We start from the raw sequence: 27,843 nt of genomic DNA, 5'->3' as shown, positions 1-27,843 counted from the left end.
GTTCTGTCAATAAATTTTCCTTATTTCTGGGTTGGTTCTCTCCTTGCTTAGTTGCCATCAATTGTTTCTTATCTTGCCTTCAGGTGCTTTGGAAAATAGGTTGACCTTGCCTCTTTGTGGCAGCCCCTCAAATATTGGAAAACTACTGTCATGTCACCCCTAGTCCTTCTTTTCACTTGACTATACATACCCAATTCGTGTGTTTTAATAAATAGCTCATCTCTTTTCACCCATCTCTATATTGATTGGGCTGAGTATTATTTTGATTGCTGATGTTGACCTTCATAGGTCTGTGTACAGGAATAGCCAATTATTTGAAAAACCTGATTACAATTCACTTTACTTTGCACTTAGCTCAATTATACAGTCAATGCCAATTAGTTGATCTTTGGGTAAGAATGGTAACCTCACCTGTTACAGCTTTTTTCCATTCAGCTCAGACTCTCTGGAATCAATTCCTCCCAGAATTATACAATATATGGTAGAAAAAAAATGTCCTATAGCACAAATAATTATACTTATTTTTATAAATTAATAAAGTATTAGGTTGCATCTAGCATTTCCATTCCTCCAGTGGAATCTTCTATTAATACAGAAAGTTCCTTGGCTCCTTGAATGAGATTTAAACCATATGTGAGATGCAATTCTCATGGAGAGTTATAATTATATGAAAACTAAAATTACGCAAAGATGTTCATTTATACCATAGTATAAATGAACATCTTTGTGTAATTTTAGTTTGATTAGAATGCAGTTATAATAATCACAATACAGGCAAATGACAAATATAAACCAATATAATAAAATATAAAATTAATGTTATACACTTTATAATGCAATATCAACATGTATAGCCAATATATATATTTTATGATAGTTCAACTTCAGTATTTTCAACCTCTTGGTTAAATCTTAGCTAATAAAATGTGGTTTCATTTTATTATTGATATAACAGTCAAAAGTGTGTATGATTTGTTCTTAACAGACATAATGGACAAATAAAAAAGATACAAGCAGTAAAAGGAAGAATGGATGTATTACAAATAGAAAACTATTATTTTATAAATTGAATTGAGCAAAATATTTTAAAGATGAAAAACAACTTACAGTATTTCATATGCTAGGAGTTAGTCCACTTTGGATAACCTCCGCTTCTCACTTCTTTCAGACAATGCATACAGTCTATGATTATAAAGGATCAAAGATGGTTGTTGGGAAACATTTCCTTTTCAATGAAATTTGAAACATTGATAGAGCCGAGGTGGCGCAGCAGGTAGAGTGCACTACTGCAGGCCACTAAAACTGACTGTAGATCTGCAGGTCAGCGGTTCAAATCTCATCACCGTCTCAAGGTTGACTCAGCCTTCCATCCTTCCGAGGTGGGTAAAATGAGGACCCAGATTGTGGGGGCAATAGGCTGGCTCTGTTAAAAAGTGCTATTGCTAACATGTTCTAAGCCGCCCTGAGTCTAAGGAGAAGGGCGGCATAATAAAATCAAATAAATAAAAAAATTGATGGAGTATTTAAAACAGTGTGGTAGGATTATACTCAGTGAGTGCTCTTTCCATTTAAAAAAAATGATCCTAGAATAATCACAAAACAACAAACCTTCTTGCCACTAGTAAAATAACTGCATAACAAAGTTGTTTATGATGATACTGAACATGCCCATGAGGTGTGTTGTATTTGCAGACAGCTTTCTATATACTTTGCAGAGATGACTAGGCTAACCATGGCAGTTAGAAATGAAACCGAATCTTCATTCAACAAATGTTGGGATCCCTTTTATAGGTGGTTTAAAAAAAGAGAATAATTTGCTTAAACAATGGATCGATCTGCATATATTAGATTAGACACAAATCTAGTATAAAACCCTTCTTTTCTATTTCAAATGCTGCAAGAGATATTGGATATATAAATTTTACTTTTAGTTCCAAATCTCTATACCATGATAAATTCAACGCTGGCTTCTCTCTATCTATACGACTAATCCTGATCTAAGGTAATGAGCAAATAAAGTTAAAATTAGTTTACATTCTCAACACAACTTCACTGTACACTCAGCCACTTTCCTCTCCTCTTCTTTTTCTCTTCTCTTCATTGCTTCAACTCTTTTTTTCTTCTCCTCTTTTTCTCTCTACTATCTCTATATTATTTCTTTTTATTTTCTTTCTCTTGCTTTTTCATAAGTCTATATGCTTACTGAATGCTATAATATATATATACAGTATATTATATATATACTTGTTTTCGTACATATATATATATATATATATATATATATATATATATATATATTGTAGTGTAATAGATTCCAATATCAACTGTTATGATTGTTTTTTATGTTTTGTATATTTGTAAATAAAATATTTAAAAAAAGCTTCCTATATATTAATGAAATAAAAAAGTTTTGAGCAACAGTTCCAGTATTCATTCCACCCACAATGAAAATGTCCAAACATTTGTAGAAGTACAGTATAGGAATATTTGTTCTCTTTTGATACTACCTAGCATACCTCCTGATTGTTTCAAAGCGCTTTAGGAAGAATAGTTTTAACTTGCTGATGTTTCCAGAACAAAGTTTCAGCCAGTTTCTAATGGAAACTAAGTAGTCAATTAAAACTTACTCTGCAATGTCTCACAACTAAAGTGCTGACTAAAAAACAAGAGCAAAGAGTCATTACCTTGAGTTTGTAGTACAGAAGTTTATATTTGAGCACAGCTGGCTCTGAGTCACCCAGTTCCCATGACAGCCTCTCCAAGCTGTATTGATTTGTAGAGGAAAAAAGCACTGTAAATCTACTTCAGCTGAATTGCATCACTGTTAAGGCTGGTTTTAAAAGGGAAATTAAATGTCTTCTGTTTCTAACTGAACAGCAGATGTAGCTGTCTTTCAATTTGCTTGAAAGTCAAGTTACAGAATAGTGCTACATGTTGCAATTCTGTTGTTTAAAATGTGTAAAGGCAGAATATTCAAATTTAACAAGAATACACTTCTTTATGCTCCTGGCTTTCCAGAACTATTTTTTATTGGGGGAGGGCAGGAAGCAGAGAAGAACTACTGTTTACTTATTAGCAGTGTTCAATTTTGAAGTTTTCCTTTAAAGCATGGAGGAAATTAAAGCAAAAGTCAGCCTCTCCTCTAGGGAATGAGACCTCACGAATATACAAACAGAGGCTAGGAGAGGACAAAGGATAAAATATCACTGTGAGCAGGAAGCCAGCAGAATTATCATTTCAGGTACCAGGCAAAGAATCTTTGATAAATTATTCATGTGATCTATTGCAATAGAGAAGAGGAATAAAGTAGGACAAACATCTTTACAACTTGGAAAAAAAATAATCCGTTTTCCTTCAACATCTGGCAACTACTTTGTTCCAGATGTTTCTCATTAGTGTCCTAGTCCCATACATATTTGGAGGGAAGGGAAACAAAAAGTAGATTTGCTACAAAACAAAAATGTTTAAAGGGAACTCACCATCCTTTATATTAGAGACAGGCAATGTGATGTCATCTGGAGTTAGCTTTAAAACTAACTCCCACAATCCTTTGCCACAGGTTACACAGGTTTGGGTTGATAGAAACAGAGAGGCCTGAATATCAGGAAGCAACCAAAATGGTCCTCCTTGCTATCTATATTTAATCACATGATTAAATACTTTGGTTTTGGTAACCACATTCTAGGTTGAACCTATGGCACACATGCTACAGGTGGCATGTGGAGCCATATAAGGAGGCAGGTCCTATGTCAGCCCCAGCGCACATGAGCACACTGGCCAGATAACTTTTCCATTATTTCGCTCTCTGGACTCTTCAGGGAAGCTTCCCTGAAGCCCTGGAGTGCAAAACACCTCCCAAAGAGCAAACCGGAAGTTTAAAAAACATACTTCCGGTTTTCCCATTGTGCTGCTTTTTGTATTCTGGAGGGTTCAGGGAAGCTTCCTGAAGCCCCGGAGTGCAAAAAACAGCCCAATAGACAAACCAGAAGTTCAGAAAATGCACTTCTGCTTTGCCCGTTGTGCTGTTTTTTGCACTCCAGAGCTATAGGATACTTTCCTGAACCCTACAAAGTGCAAAAAACAGCACAACGGGCAAAGCAGAAGTCCTTTTTTCCAAACTTTGTTTGCCCGTTGGCCGTATTTCCACCATCCCAGGTTTCAGTGAGGACTGTGCGCATGCACATGGATGGGGAATTGTGCGCATGTGCAACATGGGGGATGCATGTGTTTGGAGGGGAGAGAAGGCGTGAGAGCACATGCATACAAGCCAAAAAAGGTTCGCCATCACTCTTCTGGGACAATACTGTACTTCAGATATATCAATCACAATTTATGATTTGGACAAAGCAGTTTTAAGGCAGTCAGTAAATAAATAAATAAATAAATGACATTTATGGTTGAGCCAACATGCAGATGGTGCAACACGTGAATTTCCCAATAGGAAACTTAACTTCTTCTGGCCTAATAAGTTATACTTATATGGTTACACAAATGATGCAATATAGAAGGAGAATTTTATAGACAGTGACATACTGTACATTGAATGAGCAGATCCACATATTTCAGGTGAATACATACTCCTGTATGGGACTTTCAGCAGTAGAAAGAGAAATCCCAAACATCTCTAAAAATGAAAGTTTCCAGATAAAAAAGAAAATATTTATAATACAGAAATGTTGATGGCAGCCAAAGCTCATCAAAATAGATGTCCAGTTTCATTTGCATTTCTCAGCAATATATAGTTTCTAAGTAGCAATAACCTTAAAAGACAAATACAGTACACTGTCATTTTAAGGATAAAGAAACAAAAGAGTTTCCTCCATTATTCAAAGATAGTGGAATCGGAAACTAATCACAATTAGGCAAGGGAAGTACAGTGGTACCTCATCTTACGAACAAACTTTTCAAGATATGAATCCGGTGTTTAAGATTTTTTTGCCTCTTCTTCTGAACTATTTTCACCTTACGAACCCAAGCAGCTGCTGCTGGGATGAAGGGGTTTCTTTTTTTCCCTTTTTGAAGAAAGAAAAGGGAGGGGCTGCTTGGAGGAGGAAAGATTTTGCAGAGAACAACGTGCTTGCAAAGGCACTGAAAGGGTGTCTTTTGAAGAAAGAAATGGGAGGGGTGGCTTGGAGGAGGAAAGATTTTGCAGAGAACAACGTGCTTGCAAAGGCACTGAAACGGTGTCTTTTGAAGAAAGAAAAGGGAGGGGCGCCCCCCTTGCCTTTCTTCCTTCCCACTCACCCTTTAGCCTAGCCTTGCTTCTTCCACCCGCCCCCTTTAGCTGTTCCTCCCTGCCCTCTGTTCGCCTCCCTTCTAAAGTTTGGGATTTTACTGAAGGATTTGCACGCATTATTTGCTTTTACATTGATTCCTATGGGAAACATTGTTTCATCTTACGAACTTTTCACCTTACGAACCTCCTCCTGGAACCAATTAAGTTCGTATGATGAGGTACCACTGTACATGGGTAAAAGAAGAGCAAACACAATTGGTTAGAAGAGAAAGTTGAAAAATGTCCTGTAAGGCCAAATCACTTCCATGAAACTGACAATATATCTACATTACAAGGAATGGAACACCACGTCAATGAGACATTTGAGTTAAAAAGTTGCTTCTATTATTCAAAAGACTATTTTTCAAATGAGGATGTCCCATTTTAAAGCCCTCTTCCTTGAATTATTTATTTTTTAAGTGCTATGTTGGCAACATCTCTTAAAACTAGCCTAACTTTATAAAGTAGTTATTGCTAATCACATCAATTGCTCCTAATGTCTGTCAGCTAATTGGGTCAAAGTACAATCCCTATGTTTAGAAGCTTGGGTTTGGTACGAGTGCCTTCTCTTTAGTAACACTTGGGAGTGATTCAGATAGGGCCTGCACATAACTGAGTTACCCCAGTTGGACAGATTATTGAGGGTGTTTTTCTCTTCCAATATGTCAGATACCATGATGTATAGCAAAGCTGTACATTGAAGATTCACGGTTGCCAGCTTTTAATGATTTGTGACTAAGCACACTATGCCTTTAAATGGGGTATCTATTACTCTCCTCTGAATATGCTTCTCTGCCATTACAACTTTCTTCAAACTGTTGCTGTCAATGACTTCAAATCATTCAAAAGAGCAAGCAAGTATGAAAAATTAATGTTCTCTTTTTAAAACTGAGCTAAAAACCCAACACCTTTATGATGAATAATTAAAAGTGGAAGCTAATTACATATCAATTGTTGGCCCTAAGAAATTGGCAGTAGAATTAAAAACTGGATTTGAATACCCAAGTTAATAGATTCTGACTTATTTTCTTCCTTTCTCAAAATGATCCTGAAAGTATTTGAAAATTGGAATGTTATGGAACAAAAATAGTATATATAATTATTTATTATTATTATTATTATTATTATTATTATTATTATTATTATTTATTAGATTTGTATGCCACCCCTATCCGCAGACTTGGGGCGGCTCACAGCAATGATAAAAACAATATACAGTAACAAATCTAATATTAAAGTTTAAAATAACAATTTTACATTAAAAAGCCCAAAAACCCCAGTATATAAAAAAGCATACACACCAACATATCATACATAGAGGTACATAGGCAAGGGAGGATGTCTTAGTTCCCCCATGCCTGACGGCAGAGGTGGGTTTTGAGAAGTTTAGGAAAGGCAAGGAGGGTGGGGGCAGTCCTGATCCCTGGGGGGAGCTGGTTCCAGAGGATCGGGGCCGACACAGAGAAGGCTCTTCCCCTGGGTCCTGCCAGACAACATTGTTTAGTCGACGGGACCCGGAGAAGGCCAACTCTGTGGGACCTAACTGGCTGCTGGGATTCATGCAGCAGAAGGCGGTCTCGCAGATATCCTGAATGAAAGGAGAAGGAACCACACTATTCCACCTACTCCTTCCCTCATCCTAATTTTGTGCAATCAATTGAATTCAATAAAATATCTTGATGTTTCTTCCACACCTCTTTGCACCTAATAGAAATCTTTTTTGTCATGCCTGGCAAGATATTACTCTCATTTTGGGATTTTGGCAGACTGAATGGCTGATAACCAGGAATACTTTCCTATTACACAAGGCTTCTAGAAGAATATCAAGAAAGAATATACGAAGCACTTAAAACAGTCTAAAATACGGGTGACAAACTTGTGGCGTCACATGACGTTTCAAGACTTTTTTCCCTTTGCAGAACTGGGGAAGGCATGGCCTGTGTGTAATGCATCTGTCCCACAGACCGCCAGTTTGATACCCCGGGTAAAACAGTGTAGCTATAAAAGCAGCAACTTGTTTAAAAAGCATCTATTGGTATCCATAGTAAATAGATACAAGTTTCCCTAAAATAGGGAAATTTCTCAGCATAAGAAGGGCTCTTCAACACAGGTAGTTCTCAGCTTATGACCACTTGCTTAATGACTGTTTGAAATTACAACAGACTCAAACCAGTTGCGGCCCTCATTGTAAAAAAAAAACCCTACTCCCTGCGGCCAAAAAAAAAAAGGCATATTCCCAGGGGTCATGCACCACTCCCCGGTGGCATCACTCTGTGCTCCCCCAAAGGGGCATGCCCCACTATTTGAGAAACACTGCCTTAATAGGATGCAAGCAAGTATTTGGTTAAAAATATGGTCTGATTGTTTGCCTCAGTAGAAATTTTGTCATTTTGTAAAGAGGAAAGCAGGTGCCTCATAGCATTATCAGTTTCTTGAATCTAAAAAAGAGCTGTTGAATATGTGCTTGTGGAAGTGCTGTGTAATCTGGAAATACGATAGGAAGAAGGGGAGACAGCTACAGAAATTTCAGGGCCTGCCACCTTTAAAAATTGTTAAAGCGTACAAATGGCAAGGAATAATGTGATGAATGATGTGATTTATCTCTTTAGTAATTGTGTGATGGATCTTACAAGAATTTATTTTGTGACCTTAAGTCAAATAAAAAGAGTTCATCATATCTTAAGGGGCATTTCAGAAATGGATACCTCAGGGTCTTCCAAGTGAAAATGCTTGCTACCGTGTTTCCCCGATAGTAAGACACCCCCGATTGTAAGACATATCGGGGGTTTCAGGGGGGTCGGCTAATATAAGCCATACCCCGAAAGTAAGACATATGTCTTACTTTCGGGGAAACACGGGGGGTATTGCCGCCGGATCCTCTCTATGTTACGCTTGCTTTTCCCGCCGCCGGCAGTCTACAAGCGTCCGCTGGCCGCTGCTGCAGTCACTTTCTGCCTCCGCTGGAGCCGGCTGTGGTTTCATCCTCTGCTTGGAGAGGTAGCATCCTCTGCTTGGAGAGGACTTTGGAAGTGATGCCGGCTGCTGTACCAGTTTCTTTCCTTCTCCCCCCCCCATTTTTGTAAGGAAGCGCTGAAAGACACCGCGGAACTTACCGCTGAGTAAATTTATTATTTTAAAGCAGCCGGCGTCACTTCCAAAGTCCTCTCCATGGCAACTCCTGTCTTGTTTGCCTTCGGACCCCAAAATACTCCCCTGCGCCCTTTTCCATGGGCGCGCAGTACCCATCCCCCTGCCAGCCCGCGGGGGGGGAGGCGCCGGCAGTAGAAGGCGCTGCCACCGCCCGCCCGATCCGCTCCCTCTCCTCTTCTGCCGAAAGGCAAACGGCGCGCCCCGCCGCTTAGGCTTTTGCTGCTTCTGGAGGGGTGGGCGTCGATCCCCCCCTCCAGGAGCAGCAAAAGCCTAAGCGGCGGGGCGCGCCGTTTGCCTTTCGGCATCGGCGCCTTCCCCTCCACGAGCAGCAAAAGCCTCAACGACGGAGCTGAAAGACAAACAGCGTGCCCAGTCGCTTAGGTTTTTGCTGCTTCTGGAGGGGTGGGCGCCGATGCCGAAAGCCTCAGTGCCGTTTGGCTGCCGGGGGGGCGGGGAGGAGAAAATCCTCCCCCCCTCCAGGAGCAGCAAAAGCCTAAGCGGCGGGGTGCGCTGTTTGCCTTTCGGCTCCGATGCTTAGGCTTTTGCTGCTTCTGGAGGGGTGGGCGCCGATCCCCCCTCTCCAGGAGCAGCAAAAGCCTAAGCGGCGGGGCGCGCTGTTTGCCTTTCGGCTCCGACGCTTAGGCTTTTGCTGCTCGTGGAGGGGGGGGTGCCAATGCCAAATGCTTTCCCTCCGCGGTGGGGGGTGCAGGGCAGGCACAGTCAGCCCCAGGAGACAAAGAGAGAATGAGAGAAAGGAAAGAGACAGAAAGGGAGGGAGAGAAAGAAAGAGTGAGGCATAGAAAGGATAGAGAGAAAGAGGGAATCAGAGAAAGGAAAGAGAGAGAAAGGGAGGGAGAGAAGGAAAGAGTGAGAGATAGAAAGGATAGAGAGAAAGAGGGAATGAGAGAAAGGAAAGAGAGAGAAAGGGAGGGAGAGAAGGAAAGAGTGAGAGATAGAAAGGATAGAGAGAAAGAGGGAATGAGAGAAAGGAAAGAGACAGTGGTGAATACAATACTGTTCAGGTTGTTAATAAATGTTAATTTTATGGTTAAAACAAAAAATTCGACAATTTTTTTCCAATATAAGACATACCCCGAAAGTAAGACGTAGGGGGGCTTTTGGGGGTAAAAAGAAAGTAAGACGCTGTCTTACTATCGGGGAAACACGGTACTTGGAACAAGAGAACGAAGTGTCCCAATTAACAATTCTAAAGGGATTTGAAGAAAAGTTACCAGAAGATTTTAAACTTTCAGAAGAATAAATGATTTATGAAGCCAACAATGACAAATAGGCTATAGCTGTGATGGTTGAACGTGAACAAAGTGAGCAGGAGTGTGAGCAATTCTTGGATTCTAGAAGTTCTAAATGTACAACTGTGCACATAAGGGTCCTGCACAAAGATAATGAAGCAGAAATTTATATGGATAGGAATAGAACTGCTGAATAGATCTTTACTCTAATTCTTTAGAACTAGCCTTTCAACAATGGTGGGGATGGTGGTGGTATGATTTTATATTGTGGTTTTAATGTTGTAACCTGACCAGAGTCACCTGTGTATAAATTGGATGGGCATATACTGTATATTTGTTTAACAATAAATAAAATAGCAAAGTTGGTGACTAAATGAGTACAGCTACAGATTTAACCAAACTCTATTATTTGTTTAAAATTAAAAACATCACTTTTCAAGCAGTCATTAAGGATTAAGGTTGTGATAAATAAGTATTTTGATGATAAAGGAAATGGAGCACCTCCCTTGGTCTCTTCAGCTTTGAAAGACGGCATTTAAGGGGTGACTTGATTGAAGTGTATAAAATCATGCATGGGATAGAAAAGGTGGATAGAGTAAAATTATTTTCTCTATTGCACAATACTAGGACAAGGTAAAGCTCATAGGTAAGAAAGTGAGGACAAATCAAGGGAAATATTTCTTCACCCAGAGGGTCGTTGGTTTATGGAGTTCACTTCCAGAAGAGGTCGTGAGAGCTGTCAGCATTGATAGCTTCAAGGCAGGATTAGACAGATTCATGGATGCCAAGTGTATCGGTGGTTACTGAAACGGATGTCCATGTGCCGCCTCTATGCTGATTGAGGCAGACAGGATTCCCTTGAGTACCACTTGTTGGGGATCAAGGGAAAGGGAGGGTCTTGCCTTCTTTTTCTGCTCAAAATCCCCATGGACAATTGGTGGGCCACTGTGTGACACAGAATGCTGGACTCGATGGGCTTTGGCCTGATTCAGCATGGCTCTTCTTATGTTCTTATGTACTAGAAGCTATTTGTAGAACTTATAATTAAGTAAATTATGGTTAATTGTTTAACCATTATACTTGTAAGCCACTTTTATTTGCCTGATTGAAGTGGCTAAAACTAGTTGTAATAAATGAATAAGGCAAATCCCGAGGTTTAATATGTGAACATACATAACTAATATCATTCAAATCTAGTAATCTATATATTTACATATTTGCTCATTCTCTATTTTTTCCGATATCCTGTTATCTCAAATATTTTGTGCATAAGACCAAAATGCCATCTATAAAGTGAACTCTCATCTTTTTTTAGGACTATCTATAATTAAGGCATACATGTAAGTTCTTATTTTCAGTTCCTAAACCTGTATAAGGATGCCACATATGGAGCTAAGCTGAACTTTATTTTTACAGTTGCCTGATTCACTTATAAATTTCAATGACTGGGCTTATCTATTTCCCATAACATTTTTTTTCTCTAGAGAAAAGCTGAACAGTCTATAAAGGAGGAGGATGGAATAACAAAATAATCAAAATAAAAACAATGAAACACTTAAAAGCTTATTTTAAAAATCAGAAAAAATATACAACAATCTTGGATCAGATTATATGCATGAAAAGGCAAATCTTCAATTGTTGTTGGAAAGAAAACAAAGCACAGAACAGTTAAATGTCCCTTGAAAGGGTTTATACTTTGCACTAAGGCAGAAAGAAGCAAGCAAACTACAATGGACTAAGCAAATACTTCTTGCCAGAAATGTGAACCCAGCCACTGTTGTTGCACACAGATTTAGCTAAAGCTTCACTTGAAAGCTTTGTATTTTTATTCTTATCCTTTTTATAATGTTAAATATTTTTTCGGGGGGGGTGGGGGGGTATTCAGAACTGTATTTTTTGATGAGATGCTTTTACAACCAAAAACAATATAGTTGTCTTCGCTTAACATCCATCCGTTCAGCAAACAGTCAACGTTACACCAATGCTGAATAAGATGGACTTCAGAATCTTATGATTCCTTGTAGATATGGCTGTCGGAACATACCCTAGGTCAGTGATGATGAACCTTTTTTCCTCGGGTGCCAAAAGAGCGTGTGTATGCACTATCGCGCATGCATGAGTGCCCATACCCATAATCCAATACCTGGAGAGGGTGGAAACAGCTTCCCTCGCCCCCTGGAGGCTATCTGGAGGCTGGAAATGGCCTGTTTTCCAACTTCTGGTGGGCCCAATAGACTGCGTTTTTCCCTCCCCATGCTCCAAAGGCTTCCCTGGAACCAGGGGAGAGTAAAAACGCACTCCACCATTCCCCCTGGAAGCCAAAAACTGACCAGCACACAAATGAACATTGGAACTGAGCTAGAGCAATGGCTCATGTGCTAGCAGATATGGCTCTGTGTGCCATCTGTGGTACACATGCCATAGGTTCGCCATCACTGCCTTAGGTCACAATATCATGATTTGAGCACTTGGTAACTAGCTTGCAATTATACTGCTGCAGCATTCTGAAGTAATGTGATCACCATTTGCAAACTTCACTGCCAACTGTTTGCAACCAAGAAGTTGCAAACAGTGATCATGTGACCCATGGTAGTTCAATTGTGCAGGATCCCCCTAACAACAGCAACTGGAAATATTAGTACAGTCAGGTAACATGTCTGATGATTGCATCACTTAGTGATGGAATTCCTGGTCCTAATTATCCTTGCTAAGCGAGGAATACCTTTACATGAACACAGGGTAAATACAGGTAAACCTACTGTGAATAGTAACCGTAATTATAATCCCAAAATATACTGAATATATTCATGCAAACATCATGGGCATCTACAAGCACAAAAAAAAATAGGACATAGTGGACTTGGCTCACAGGTGATTTGCTGTTTAAAAACTAGGTAAATATGTTCAAGTACTAGATTCAGGATATCCATGGTAGTACCTAGAATAACAAATGTAAGACCTTCCACTTTGTATGTGCGTATATATGCATATATGTGTGTATGTACACACACACAAAGAGACATATACATGAAAATGTATATAAATGGGAGAAGCAAGAGAGGGAGAAGATAGTTTGGAAAGTTAATGTCAAGCCCTTCAATCTATAACTGGTTTAAGTAGATCAGAAACCACTTCTTTACCAATTTCCTTTTCTCTACAATTTTTAAAATTGTCTTTTATGGCTTTTACTTTGTTTATTTTATTCAATAAATCTATTTTTAAAAAAGTAAAAAATCAAGGTAGATTTCAAACAACTCTGTTGAAATCACTTGTCCATCAAACATAGCATATTATTCTTTTTAGCATTAGTGGTCTTACTATTTGGTATGTGTTGCACACATTCCGTTTTTAACTCTGGAAGCTCAAGAATGCCTGTTTTTTTTATAAGCCCATTGCCCTTAATTTCTATTGGGATAATCATTTCTGTTTGTTTAAACTATCATTTGTTTCACTGACATTTAGTGACCTTTTTCTCTCTCCTGCATGCATTCCAATATTCATGAAAATATACAGTATAAAGTTTTCAAAACAAGCCAAAGCTAATGTGAGACAGGCTGAACCGACTTATCAGAAAGAGCCTCTACATTTATTCAGATCTACTGAAAATTTCCTAACCCATTCCTAGCCTTAATGATACTTGAACAAAAAAGTTAATGAAAGACCTCCAATACGGATATTTTGAAATCTAAACAATCAACATACTGATGATTAAAAATAGAATATTATGATAATAGTAACTGACTAGCTCTGTAGCTTTCTGATTGAAGCATGACTGTCTGTTCCCAAAAGATGCAAACACCTTCTGCACTGCAACTGACCTACAGTAAAAAGTATGATTATTGGGGGAAGAGGTGGGGGAGATAATTTCACAAAACAAAACAAAAAAGTGGGAGGTCATAGCCTTGCATCTAGCTGGAAAAACAATCCTTGTAGTCTGGCATAATAATAAGAAACCTACTAAGAATACACTTACAGGTCCAAAGACGGGCTACAAGAATGGTGGAAGGTCTTAAGCATAAAACGTATCAGGAAAGATTTAATGAACTCAATCTGTATACTGTAGTCTGGAGGACAGAAGGAAAAGGGGGTCATGATCGAAACATTTAAATATGTTAAAGGGATAAATAAGATCCAGGAGGGAAGTGTTTTTAATAGGGAAGTGAACACAAAGAACAAGGGGACACAATCTGAAGTTAGTTGGGGGAAAGATCAAAAGCAACATGAGAAAATATTATTTTACTGAAAGAGTAGTAGATCCTTGGAACAAACTTCCAGCAGACGTGGTAGATAAATCCACAGTAACTGGATTTAAACATGCCTGGGATAAACATATATCCATCCTAAGATAAAATACAGGAAATAGTATAAGGGCAGACTAGATGGACCATGAGGTCTTTTTCTGCCGTCAATTTTCTGGATTCAAAATTGATGTGTTAATCACTATACCAAATCTATCATATAGTACACACACTTTCTTTTATCTCCATTTCAATCTCCATTTCTAGAGAACCTGCTTCTCCAATTTTAAGGAAAAGACTAATGAAGAGGATAGAATTGTGCAGCTTCATCATTTTTCTTTTCTTGGCCTGAGCTCTTGTTTCATCAACTGGGTTGAAATAACAGTACATATTCCACTAAAGCAAATGCTACCAAATGCTTCCACTACTTTCAAAAAAAGTTTGATACATCTCATCAGATTTGCATACTAAATGAAAAATCACCAGGCTATAGATTAGGCTGAAAATTCAGAAAAACATTTCAAAAGTGGACAACAGAAAACCAATTCTGTTGTCAAGAAAATGACATTGATATAGGACTGTGTTCTATTGAGGCAGTTTTTTTATTTTTTCATATTTGCTATGGTATAGCTCAGTGATGGTGAACCTTTTTTTCCTCTGGTGCCAAAAGAACGGGCGTGCATGCTATTGCAGATGCACAAGTGCCCACACCCATAATTCAATGCCTGGAGAGGGCAAAAAAACCTCCCCTACAAGAGGGCCTTTGGAGACTGAAAACAGCCTGTTTCCCAACTTCTGGTGGGCCCAGTAGGCTCGTGTTTTGCCCTCCTCAGGCTCCAAAGGCTTCCTGTGAGCCAGGGCAAGGTAAAAATGCCCTCCCCTGTCCCGCCAGAGGCTCTCTGGAAGCTAGAAATGCCCTCCCAGAGCCTCCATGCGAGGTAAAAATCAGCTGGCTAGCACACACATGCATGTTGCAGCTGAGCTAGGGCAACAGTTTGTGTGCCAGCAGATATGAGTCCGCGTGCCATCTGAGGCACCCGTGCCATAGGTTCGCTATCACTGGTATAGCTCATTTAAAGACATGAATAACAATCACCACATAGAAATTGTTGTATCTGCTCAGTTACAGCCGCAGATTAGAGCCGGGCGATAGGCGTCCCTATCCAGGGTGCTGATTGGCCGCCAGCCCCGGTTACAATGTAAGCGGGAAGTTTCTCTCTGCGGGATTGGGTGCTGCCTCAGGCAGCTTGTTATATATAAACCTGTGTGTGTATTATTTGCTTAAGTCTGTACCTGCCAGGCCTGGCATGAGTTCTGTATTAAACTTCTGAGTTAACTGTGGCCTCTATTACATTGGCGACGAGGTAGCGAGCCTATGCTGAAGATTGACAGTGGAGACAGTAAGTCAGGATGTCTGTGCATTTAACATTCCCCCCCTTTGATCCTCAAGGGGAGACGTGGGACTCCTATGTCGCCCGTTTTGATTGTTTCCTGATCTCAAATGGATACCAGGACATTTCTGGGGATAGAAAGAGGTCCTATTTTTTGGGGTTTTGTGGACCCGATATGTTTGAAACAGCTCGTGCCCTGTTTGCCCCAGTTTCCATCCATGATGTGGCTTGGGATGATTTCTTGAAAACGTTACAAGATCATTATGCCCCTGCCCCTTCGAGGTGTGCTCGTCGCTACACTTTTTATCAGCGAAATCAAGCCGAAGGGGAGTCTATTAATGACTTTCTGGCTGCTCTCCGTAGAGCGGCATTATATTGTGAGTTTGGGGACCTTAATGACTACCTTTTGGATAGACTAGTTTTCGGAGTCAGAGACGGTCGCCTCAAGCGGCGTCTCCTGGCGATCCGGGATTTAACCTTCCAAGCTGCAGTGGCGGAGGCTCGTGCTTTCGAGTTATCTACACAATCTTTGGCTTCTATGGACAGCTCAGTTAATGCCACGCAAAAGACAACCCCTGTCCCGGATAAACCCAAGCTGGCCCCGGAGGAGGTGGGCGATTTAGGGGGTGAAGAAGATGAAGAGGTCTGCAGATTGGCTACTAATCGGGCTAGGGAAGCACCGACGGGACGTCCTCGTCCTCCTTTGTCGCCGTGCCGTGGCTGTGGGGGGGGTCATTATCGTTCAAATTGTCCGTCCCGAGATGTGGCATGTTGGCGGTGTGGTGCCAAAGGTCACATTGCCAGAGTTTGCCGGTCTCGGAGATCCCCTGCTGCCCCGTTCCGAGAGCAGCGTGAGTTTTCTGGCTTCAGTTCTCGGGGTCAAAGACGGTTTCCCCCCCCCAGAAGAGATGACTGCAACGCGGTGTACAGCTGCCCTCGTCCGGTTCCGTCTTATGTCAGGAGGACCGCCGGCTCGGCTGAGAAAATTTCTGTGGTGGTTCAATTGGGGGGTTCTCGTTATAACATGCAAGTAGACACCGGATCTGCTCATTCATTAATTTCATGGGCCACCCTCAAGCGCTGTTTCCCTGCCTGGAGGAAGAGTCGTCTGCTGCCCTGCGCTTTGAGCCTGAGGGATTACCAAGGAGCTGCAATTCCTATCATTGGAGAAGGTCGTTTTGCAGTCCGCTTCAAGACTTTCGCTGGTAGACTGCCTCTCGTAGTGGTGGATGGACCCTTCGCCAGCCTGCTTGGACTGGACTGGTTCTCTTCTCTAGGACTCTCCGTTGAGGGGGTTAATGCTATTGTGGGGGAGTCGGGATTTGAACAGCTGGCACGGGAGTTCCCTACCGTTTTTGACAGCAATTTGGGTCGGTATACTGGCACCCCCATCTCGTTCAATTTAGATCCTAAGATTCCAGCAGTTCGTTTAAAGGCCCGTCGTGTCCCTATTCCCCTCCGTCCTAAGGTAGATGCAGAGTTGGACAGATTAATTGCCCAGGGGGTTTTAGAGCCGGTAGATCAGGCTGCTTGGGAGACCCCTGTGGTGATTGCTTTCAAGGGGGATGGGGGAATCAGATTGTGTGGGGATTATAAGTGCTCTGTGAATCGTGCATTGGCCCACCATTCGTACCCCTTGCCAGTGGTGCAACAGCTGCTACATACTCTGGGGGAGGGTCGGGTGTTTGCCAAGCTCGATTTGTCCCAAGCGTACCAGCAGCTCCCCGTAGACCCCCTGACAGCCGAGGCCCAGGCGATCATCACCCATAGGGGGGTATTTAAGTGCCACAGACTGCAATTCGGGGTTTCCATCGCCCCCGGCATCTTTCAAGGTTTGATGGAGCGCCTGTTATATGGACTGGAAGGAACTGTGCCGTATTTCGACGATGTTCTAGTGTCGGGGAGTTCCACAGATGAACTAATGATCCGAGTAAGGAGGGTTTTGGCTAAATTTAAGGAAGCTGGGCTTAAACTGAAAGCTAAGAAATGCGTGTTTGGGGTGCCCAGAGTCGAGTTCCTGGGTTTCACGGTGGATGGGCAGGGAATACACCCCACTCCTGAAAAGATTCGTGCCATCAGGGATGCCCCCAGGCCACAATCCAAGGGAGAGCTCCAGGCGTTCCTGGGTTTACTTAATTTTTATGCGGTCTTCATCCCGCATAAAGCTTCAGTGGCGGAGCCTCTGCACAGACTTCTGGACAAACAGTCCCCTTGGCATTGGGGAAAGAGGGAGGAAGCCGCGTTCTTGGGGGTTAAAGAGTTACTCACTTCTAATAATATCCTGGCTCAATACTCACCTGGACTGCCCCTGGTACTCACCTGCGACGCTTCTCAATATGGGGTGGGCGCAGTCTTAAGCCACAGACTGCCCAATGGTACAGAAGCTCCCCTGGCTTTCTTCTCCCGCACGCTGGCTAAAGCGGAACGTAATTACGGCCACATCGACAAGGAGGCGCTGGCTCTGATTGCTGGAGTCCGAAGATTCCACGAGTACCTGTATGGCCGTCACTTCGAGCTGGTGACTGACCACCAGCCATTATTGGGATTATTGTCTGGGTCCCGTCAAAGCCCTGTAGTTATCTCCCCCAGGATGTCACGATGGATAGTTTTCCTTGCTAACTATAGTTACACCTTATCATACAAACCTGGGCGCCATATATCTCATGCAGATGCCCTTAGCAGATGCCCCCTGGCCGAAGTTTTAGTGGACCCCGCACCTGCTTGTTCTGTCTTTGCGCTGTCAGATGGGGGTCATATTTTATCTGCAGCCGAGGTAGCCTGGGAAACTGGGCGGGATTTCACCTTGTCCCAAGTGAGGCAATGGGTGTTAAGGGGGTGGCCTGTCTCAGCCCCTGCCGAGGAGTATGTGCCTTTCTTCAGGTGTCGAACCGAGTTCTCCGTGGAAAGGGGAATTCTGCTGAGAGGGTGCAGGGTGGTAATTCCGAGTAGGCAGCGCAGCCAGGTGTTAGCTCTCTTGCATGATGGCCATCCAGGCATTGTGCGCATGAAAAGCCTGGCAAGGGATTACGTGTGGTGGCCGGGGCTGGATAAGGGGGTAGAACAAAGAGTGGCAGATTGTAGGACATGCCAAGAGCACCGGCCTTTCCCTCCCCGGGGAGAGCCATTGGCCTGGGAGCCGCCTGCGGGCCCCTGGGCTCGGATACATATTGATTTGGCCGGCCCCTTCATGGGGCAGTCTTTCTTGGTAATAGTGGACGCTCACTCTAAGTGGGTGGAGGTGGTGCACCTTAAATCCACACAGTCACAAACGATTATAGAGGCTCTGATGACAGTATTTGCCACACAGGGGTTCCCAGACCTCCTGGTTTCGGACAACGGCCCGCAATTCACATCTGTACTGTTCGAGTCGTTCTTGGCATCGGTGGGCATTCGCCATGCGCTGACCTCGCCTTGGCACCCGGCCAGTAATGGGCAGGCGGAACGGGCAGTGAGGTCAGTCAAGGAGTCTTTAAAGAAGATGACTGGGGGTTCATGGCAGAAAAGGTTGGCAGATTTGTTATTAGCACAGCACACGACACCCTGTGTGGCCACTGGCAAGACCCCTGCTGAACTATTAATGGGTCGCAAACTTCGAATAGTCTTAGATAGACTTCATCCGTGGTATTCACAGTCGGTGCCCTGGCCAGAAACCCCGGCCAGAAAGGTGAGAGTAGGTGACCGGGTGTTTGCGCGCTCATATTCTGGGGAGCAGAATTGGGCTGAAGGAGAAATAAGCAGGGAGTTGGGTCCCAGGTCGTTTGAGGTCATGTTACGGGATGGCCGAGTGTGGAGGAGACATTTGGACCAAATTCGGTCAGACAAGGGAATGGCTACTGGCGAGGAAAGAGGTCAAGGCCACCCCGGAATCGTTATGGAGGAAAACCTACCCCGGGGCGGAAGTAATGGGGAAACTGACAGCTCGGCAGAAGCCTCGCCGTTTGGAAGCGAGGGAAGCAGAGAGGCGAGTCTGGAGACTGGGGAGGAACAAGAAATAGAGCCACGGAGATCGGGACGTCTTTGTAAGAGGCCGGAATATTTGAAAGATTATGTATGTGCTAACGAAAGGGATAGGAGTGTTGTATCTGCTCAGTTACAGCCGCAGATTAGAGCCGGGCGATAGGCGTCCCTATCCAGGGTGCTGATTGGCCGCCAGCCCCGGTTACAATGTAAGCGGGAAGTTTCTCTCTGCGGGATTGGGTGCTGCCTCAGGCAGCTTGTTATATATAAACCTGTGTGTGTATTATTTGCTTAAGTCTGTACCTGCCAGGCCTGGCATGAGTTCTGTATTAAACTTCTGAGTTAACTGTGGCCTCTATTACAGAAATTTTGGACAATTCGAGCAGATTATAGAAAAGATAAATACCGAATTTACAAGCACTTAGAGGCAAACAAAATCATACCCATAAGCCAATATGGTTTATCAAAAACAGATTGTGCCAGACAAATCCTATTGCATTGTTTTGACAATGGGATAAAATTAGTGGACCACAGAAATTCTGTGCATATAATTTATTTGGATTTCAGTAAGGCATTTAATAAAGTAGACCATAACCTACTACTTGATACTTTAGAAAAATATGGGATGGATAGCATCACCACCACATAGATTTGTAATTGGCTGAACAACCATACTTGAAGGGAAGTATGCAGTGGGGTACTCCAAGACTTTGTCTTAGGCCTAGTGCTATTAAAAATATTAAGCATTTATAAGGCGAAAGAAGCAAAACTTATCAAACTTGCAGATGACACCAGGCTAGGAGGAATAATTATTACCCCAGAAGATAGGTTTAAGATATAGAATGACAGACCTGAACACTAAGCTCTATCTAACTTCAAGAGTAACAAAACTAGATTTCACAGTTAGGCAATAAAAAGCAAATGTGTAAGCATGGGTGGCATCTGGCTCAATAATAGTATCATGAGAGGGATTTAGAGTCCTAATGGACAAATCTTAAATAGGAGCCAGGAATGGGCTGCAGTTGCCAAAAAAGCCAACCCTGTCCTAGGCTGCATTAACAGAGGAATCAAATCAAGATCATGTGAAGTGTTAGTACCACTTTATAATACCTTGGTAAAACCATACTTGAAATACTGCATCTAGTTTGGGTCACCACAATATAAAAAAAGATGTTGACACTCTAGAAAGAATACAGAGAATAGAAACAAAAATGATTGGGGGACTGAAGACTAAAATTCATAAAGATTGGTTGCTGGAACTGGATATGTTTAGTTTAATTAAAAGAAGGACTAGAGATGACACGATATCTCAGAGGCTGCCACAAGGAAGAGAGGGTCAACCTATTCTCCAAATCACGAGAAGGCAGGACAAGGAGCAATGGATGGAAACTAAACAAGGAAAGAACCAGCCTATATAACTAAGGAGAAATTTCCTGACAAAACAATTAATCAGTGGAATAAGTTCCCTCCAGAAGCCATGGATGGTCCAGCACCAGAGGTTTTTGAGAAGAGGGTTTCCTGCTTGAGCATGGAGTTGGACTAAAAGACCTGCAACCATTTGGTTCTGTTCCTTAAAATAAGCACGCCAAGACATGCAGTATTATTTCTAAGAAGGTGTTTTACCATGCATACAATATGACGCTAATCAGTTATAATTTGACGTATCACCAGCTAATAGCCTTCAAGTCTTATAAACTTCATATTGCAAGCCATCACTCTTGTATCTTAAAATATTATGATATGTAGTTGTGCTAGTTCTACAATAGAAGTGTATAGCACATGTTGAGTCATATTGTAGCTATTATGCTATGTTTAGTATTTTTCTAGTTCTTACTTAGGAGTGTGTATTTGACATCTAGCTTTCTTGGAACATGCTTGGGCCTTCTACAATTTCACTTAATGTGAAACAGATTTTTTGTAAGGAAGTTCTACAATGGCAAGCAGAGAAAGTTTTTCCATCATTCTCCCATGTACAGCAGAGGCTCTAAAAACATGTCTAGTGCTATTTTACAACTTTTGGCAAGAGTAAGAAAATACTGATGAACAGTGTGAATATCCATTACTTGAAAGATACTCATATATAACTGGAAGTTTTATGATTAGCAAGTAATTAAAACTATGTAAGTTTGGTCCAGTGGTTAAAGGCACCAGATTACAAACCAGAACACTGTGAGTTAAAGCTCAGCCTTAACTAGCTGGGTGGCCTTGGGCAGTCACTCTCCTGCAACTCAACACACAAGGTTGTTGTTGTTGTTGGGAAATACGCAGGGGTGGGCTGCTAGCTGGAATACTAAATTGGGCTCACCACCACGGCTCGTGAGTACTTGTAGGGCCAGCACAATTTTGCTTCTGCACCTGTGGAGATAGCAAAATCGCACAAGGAGCCACAAATGTGCTCATGTTTCAGCAAGGTTTTTTTTGCTACCACGCATGCCGAAATACAGGCACACCTGCAGCTCTATGCACGATTTTGCTATCTCCAAAGGTGCAGAAGCAAAATCGCGCTGGCCCCGCAAGCATTCATGAGCCGCCGCAGCGAGCCCAATTTAGTGTTCCGGCTGGAGCCCACCTCTAGAAATAGGAGAAGTAGGAGCATTAGATGAGTTTGCTGCCTAGAGTTGTTTATAAAAATAATAAAGGTGGGATATAAATTAAATATATAAATTAAATATATGTTCTGTCGGGCTCTCTGGTAGACTCCTTCCAAAAATTCACAGGTACAAATTTCAGACACACACACATTTGAAAATTCAAAACAATGTTCTTTATAATGAAAATTCACTTAAACTAAGCCCTCCTTTGGTATAGCAAACAGCACTCATCTCCAAACAAACTGGTAATTTGTACAAGTCCCTTCAGTTCTGTGATACTTAGATTGCAGCTGTGAGGCAATTCACAGTCCTTCTTCTTTCACAAAGTGAAACACACTTTGCTCTGGTTTGGTTTCAAAGCGGGGGGAAAATCAGCACACAAAAAGTCAAAGTCAGTAAAGCAGTCAGGAAACAAAAGGATCAGATAATCCTCCACAATGGCCAAACCCACAGGCTGCTATTTATAGCAGCCTCACTAATTACCACAGCCCCACCCAACCACAGGTGGCCTCATTTTCTTTGATAATAATCTCTCAGTTGTTGTTGCCTATGCATTGCTCTCCCCATGTGTGGCTGTATCATTAACTCTTGTTCTGAATCCAAGGAGGAGTTAGATAATTGGTCTGCCACACTCTCCTCCTCCCTGTCACTCATGTCTTCTTGGTCAGAGGAGCCTTCATCAGCAGATCCCACCGGGGGGGGGGGGAGAACAGGCCTGCAGCATGTGGATGTCTGCCCCACATCCACAGTCCTTGGGGCAGGAGCTGGGCCAGAGCTAACCACAACAAATATATATTTAAATTATATGATTTTAAAAACAGTTCTGGGCTCCGAAATTCCATTTCACAGCCGTTTCATTGATATTGACTGACACCAAAGAATTATACGTATATGCCTTCTCAATTCAGAACCTTGAACTGCCCTACTTTTCTAACACTGAACAACTATATGGACTTAAAGCTGGTATTTTGTCAGTGTACAAGGCAGGTATTTATATCCTACTGTTGGGTGAAATAAATTATTCAGTTCATCTTCTGCTAAATATGGAGGGTTGGATGAAAATGAGAAAGAAGAGTCAGTAAGGTGTGGAAATTGGACAAAATAATGTGTAAAGGAGCATGCCTGTCTTTCATATTCTAGCGTGTTCTTTTAAACAGAATGTGCATTTCAATGCCTGCCACAATAAATGAAAAAATAGACTCAAGACTATGCATGTACAGGAATCATTTGAAAAACTAAGGATAAAGAAATCAATCACTTGTAGACCTCCCTTTGTGGAAACTATTAAAAATAAGGAAAAGGTTTCTCAATTCCTAAATAGAGTTAAATAGGACTTACAACCACATACAACATAACATACAAATATGATTTTCAGAATACTGGAAGAGAATTTAGAAAACATGAACATTCAATTAACTAGTCTTTTTACAAATATCATGGAACACATCAAGGCTAAGCAGAACATGATCCTAAACAGAGCTATAATTTTCTTAAGTTTTTCAAGATTGCTGTGATTAGTTTTTAATAAAGTAAAAAAATAAACAAAATATTCATGCATACGAAGAGTCCATAACCACATCTGACTACACAAATATGTAACCGGATAAAGACATAAATACAAATTATCTTGGTTAGGTTACAGGACACAAATAAGTTGATTTCTTTGTGCCTATTTTTATTCATTTCATTGCATGCCATTTCTATCATCAGTGCAGTGGAAGTATCTCACTCTCTGTAGTTTATTATAAGAATTGTTTATGATGTCCTCTCTAAAATTTCAGTGAGTTCCTTGAGCATAAGGATATAAATAATCTAAATGGTAGTCATCCAAGCAAAAATGATGGAAGGACATATAACATGAATTATAGGCTCCAAAAATGTACTTTTAAGAGACATGAATAATGAGAAGGGACTATTGGGTACAAAATGCCCACACCGTTACATTGTCATACATTGATACATCTGTGGTAGCTCTCCAAGGGGACTATAATTTTCTGTCATTATCTACTCAAAAAAAGCGGGGCAAAAATAAAGCATCAAAATTTGTATCAAAAATAGGATGGACACTAATATAGACTTTCTAGCATTGCTTTCAAACTCATATCCATGTGTGCACACATATACACACATATCAAATTATGAGAGACTCATGCTAATTTATGGTAATCCAAAAATACTGAAGCACCTGAAGCCATGATGGTTCTGTGGTTAAAATGCAATACTGCAAGCTAATTCTGCTGATTACCAGCAGTTCGGCAGTTTGATTCTCAACAGCTCTAGATTGACTCAGCATTCCAATATTACAAAGTTGATAAAATGAGGACCCAGATTGTTGGGGGCAATATACTGACTCTGTAAACTGCTTATAGAAGGCTGCAAAGCACTGTGGTATATAAGTCTAAATACTATCGCTATTTCATACAGTGCATAACCTTTGTAAGCGCATCTGATGAAGTAAACAATAACTTGCTTAGATTTATTCCTTTTAATAGTTTACTTTTAGTTCAAATGATAAATTGGTATTTATAAAAATCTAAAAAATGAGCACAGATAAGATCCTTTAGTCTACAGGTACAAACAATGAAACTGAATAAAATGTCAATTCAAAATGCTGGAAAACTTTCTTTTTTTGCCACAAAAAATTCATAAAACATCCGTTCATTTTTAATCAATTAGATTTATAGAAACAACAGATAAAGAAGGAAACTTTAGAGAGAGATGGTAAACTACAAATGTATTTATAATCGCTGCTAAGAAAGACTGGAAACTATTTTTTATTCTTCTTCAAACCCCCCCCCCCCCTTTAATCTTTTTAAATTTCTTTTTCTCTTTTCTATTATTTTTATCTATTACTCTTATCTGTTTCTATATTGTGGAAAAAACTATTTAGAAACATAGAAATGTAGAAGATTGACGCCAGAAAAAGACCTCATGGTCCATCTGCCCCTATACTATTTCCTGTATTTTATCTTAGGATGGATATATGTTTATCCCAGGCATGTTTAAATTCAGTTACTATGGATTTTCCAACCACGTTGGAAGTTTTTTCCAAGCATCTAATATGGCAACATATTAATGCCAGAAAGATTTCTTAAATGTAATCACACTAACACCTCCCAATTATTTAAATAGTTCTACTCTAAACATGACTAAGTCAGGATTTAACTCAGCTGCTTTATCTTAATACTTAATACTTTAGTATCTTAATACTAAACAGGACACTGTCATGTTGAAGACTATACTTGTACAGCATTGTTAAAATTGATGTGGCTTTCTGGAAGTAATTATTTCTCTATTGTTTAAAACAAGATACGATAGTACCGGCCCTCTTCAGATCAATCATTTATTTTAAAAAGCTTCTTCATTTTGTTAAGCTGTCTAGAACAATAATAAAACAATCTTTAAAAAATAAGTCTCATAATTTGAACATTCTACAAACATTTATAGTTATTGACTTACTTCCTTGCATCCAGATTCAGCAACTGATTAGCACAAGAAAATAAAATTCTGCCTCTGTCTGTCCCTCCCAATTTTCTACTTACACCTAGTTTCAGTTTCAGTTTATCAGTGGCTCACCTGTCTGCAGCTTCAATTCAGCTGAGGGTCGAGAGGCTGATAATGAGTTGCTTGTGAGCAACACATTATCTGATAATGAGACTCTATTCTGTTTGCTGCAAAGAGGTAAATTGCTGGGAGGCTAGGTTGGTGGGGCTGCATTCAATGTATAAGACGCACCCAAGTTTTCACCCTCTTTTTGGGGGTAAAAAGATGCATCTTATACTCTGAAAAATATGGTACTTTTAATAGAAAGCAGAGGCCTTGGAGGAAAAGGACCAGATTCATTAAAAAATTATATGGGAGCCTTTCTAGGAGTATGACTTGAAAACACAAAACATTGGCACATTTCAAAGCATATGAGTTACATTAAGTTACCAAATAAATTAGAATTCTGAATAAATATAATGAATGCTCCCATGAAACTCTATTAGGAAATATTTCTATTGCACAGCAAACATTTCTAATATATTTTTGTGTTTTTTTAAAAATTTTATTAACATTTAAAACAATACAATTCAGAAAACATTAAAAAACAATTCAAACATACAAGTAAAGCAAGAAAGAAGGGTAAGGGGGAGGAAAGAAAAGAAGAAAAAGAAAAAAGGGGAAGACAGAAGAGAAAGGAAAGAGGGAAAGAAAAAAGGAAAGAAAGCACACCCTTATTTTCTTTGTTTATATTTCTGATAGTACTGTACATACATCATTATTGCTTTATCTATATTGTCAACTATTTACACTTTTACTATCTTATTTACGGGTATCAAATATGTCTCTATATTGTTTATTTGTTTATTCAGTTATTTCTTCTGAATTCTAACCATTTGTAGAAAAATTCCATATATCTTTCTATTCTAGTCAGCAAACACTTAAATGTACAGTTCTCCAACCTGGTACATTCTAGATGTGACAAAAGCTTAAGGATGCAGTCCTGGAAGATGCTAACTGCACTAAGAAAAGAATCCTCATAATCAGACACATTTAGCGTCACAAAGAAGCCAGTAGGAAAAAGAAGATAACAGGAGCAGCAGGCATTTTCTCTGAATAAAATTTGTGAAACCAAGTAACTAGGAGAGTTGCCCATACATTATTAATAAGATCAAATCTCTTGACCTAGATATTTCTGAGTTACAGGAAAAGAAAAGTCAACATTTTTGAAAAGCAACACATTCCACATATGAATTACAAAGAATAAAATGAAGAATCTTTTTTTTAACTCATGTGTTTACAAAGTTCAATTAAAATGCTTTGCTGAAAAAAGCATATGAATTAGAACCTTTACTTCTAATATATTCTATTTGTAATCTACTTATACAATAAGGTCAACAAGGAGATATCTCAGTATCTCTATTTGAATACAGACACACATGCATTATACAACTTGACTTAACTGATATTATTCTTAGTGCGAAATTATTTTCCAGCTTTCTTTAGTAAGACTGCAATGTTTATATTGCACTCTGCCAAATCAAGATACAATGGTACCTCTATTTACGAAGTTAATTCGTTCCGGTTCTTAAGTAAAAAAATTTGTAAGAAGAAGCAATTTTTCCCATAGGAATCAATGTAAAAGCAAATAATGCTTGTGATTGGGGAAACCACAGGGAGGATGGAGGCTCTGTTTCCTCCCAGGAGATTCCTAGAGAGGCCCCACAAAGGCTTCTCCCTGCCTTTTCCGGTTACAGTTTCGGAGGCTCAGGTTTGTACATGGAAAATGATTCTTGAGAAGAGGCAAAAAAATCTTGAACATCCGGTTCTTATCTAGTTCGTAAGTAGCGGCTTTTATAGGTAGAGGTACCACTGTATCTTTATGCACCACCCATGATAAAAGACAGCCTGGGGACTAATGGCCTTGTTGTTTAGAACAGCGTCAGGTGTGCCGTGAAGTTCCGCTTCCAAACCGGAAGTTGAGTGTCCCGGCTTGCTTCTTCACACCTTCATTTTCGCGCCTTTCTTCTTCGTGCCTTCCTTCTTTGCAGCAGGTGAGCTTGGGACTCGGCGGGATGGCAATAGCAGCGGCTGAGGCTTTCACTTGTGGCATCGGGAGTGCTAATAGCGGCGGCGGCGGGAATAGTGGGGGGGGGCTCCTGCAAGTGGAAGCCTCAGCCCTGGAGGCCCCTCGCGCCCATGGCTTCTCGTCGATGCTTCTGCCTGCCCGATCCGCGGGAGTGCTAATAGCGGCGGCGGCGGGAATAGCGGGGGGGCTCCTGCAAGTGGAAGCCTAAGCCCTGGAGCCCCCTCGCGCCTATGGCTTCTCGTCGATGTCTCTGCCTGCCCGATCCGCGGGAATGGTAATAGCGGCGGCGGGAATAGCGGGGGGCTCCTGCAAGTGGAAGCCTCAGCCCTGGAGCCCCCTCGCGCCTATGGCTTCTTGTCGATGTCTCTGCCTGCCCGATCCGCGGGAGTGCTAATAGCGATGGCGGCGGGAATAGCAGG

General features: G+C 41.0%; 1 protein-coding gene across 3 annotated transcripts in view; it reads right to left on the bottom strand.

Annotated features, from left to right (window-relative positions):
- FAM110B (family with sequence similarity 110 member B) overlaps window positions 1-27,843 on the bottom strand; it is an 87,033-nt gene that overhangs the window by 49,632 nt on the left and 9,558 nt on the right. Inside the window, exon 1 of one of the 3 annotated variants that reach the window (XM_070747795.1) lies at window positions 1,108-1,184. The exons of 1 other annotated variant lie outside the window; for it this stretch is intronic. The gene's annotated coding sequence lies outside the window, so the exon portion shown is untranslated. Of the gene's footprint in view, window positions 1-1,107; window positions 1,185-27,843 lie in introns of those variants that run through there. One more of the 3 variants, XR_011558722.1, reaches the window with a different exon arrangement.

Source organism: Erythrolamprus reginae, chromosome 3, assembly GCF_031021105.1.
Source record: "Erythrolamprus reginae isolate rEryReg1 chromosome 3, rEryReg1.hap1, whole genome shotgun sequence".
In the NCBI taxonomy this organism is placed as follows: domain Eukaryota; kingdom Metazoa; phylum Chordata; class Lepidosauria; order Squamata; family Dipsadidae; genus Erythrolamprus; species Erythrolamprus reginae.
This window is presented reverse-complemented; position numbering and strand designations above follow the sequence as displayed.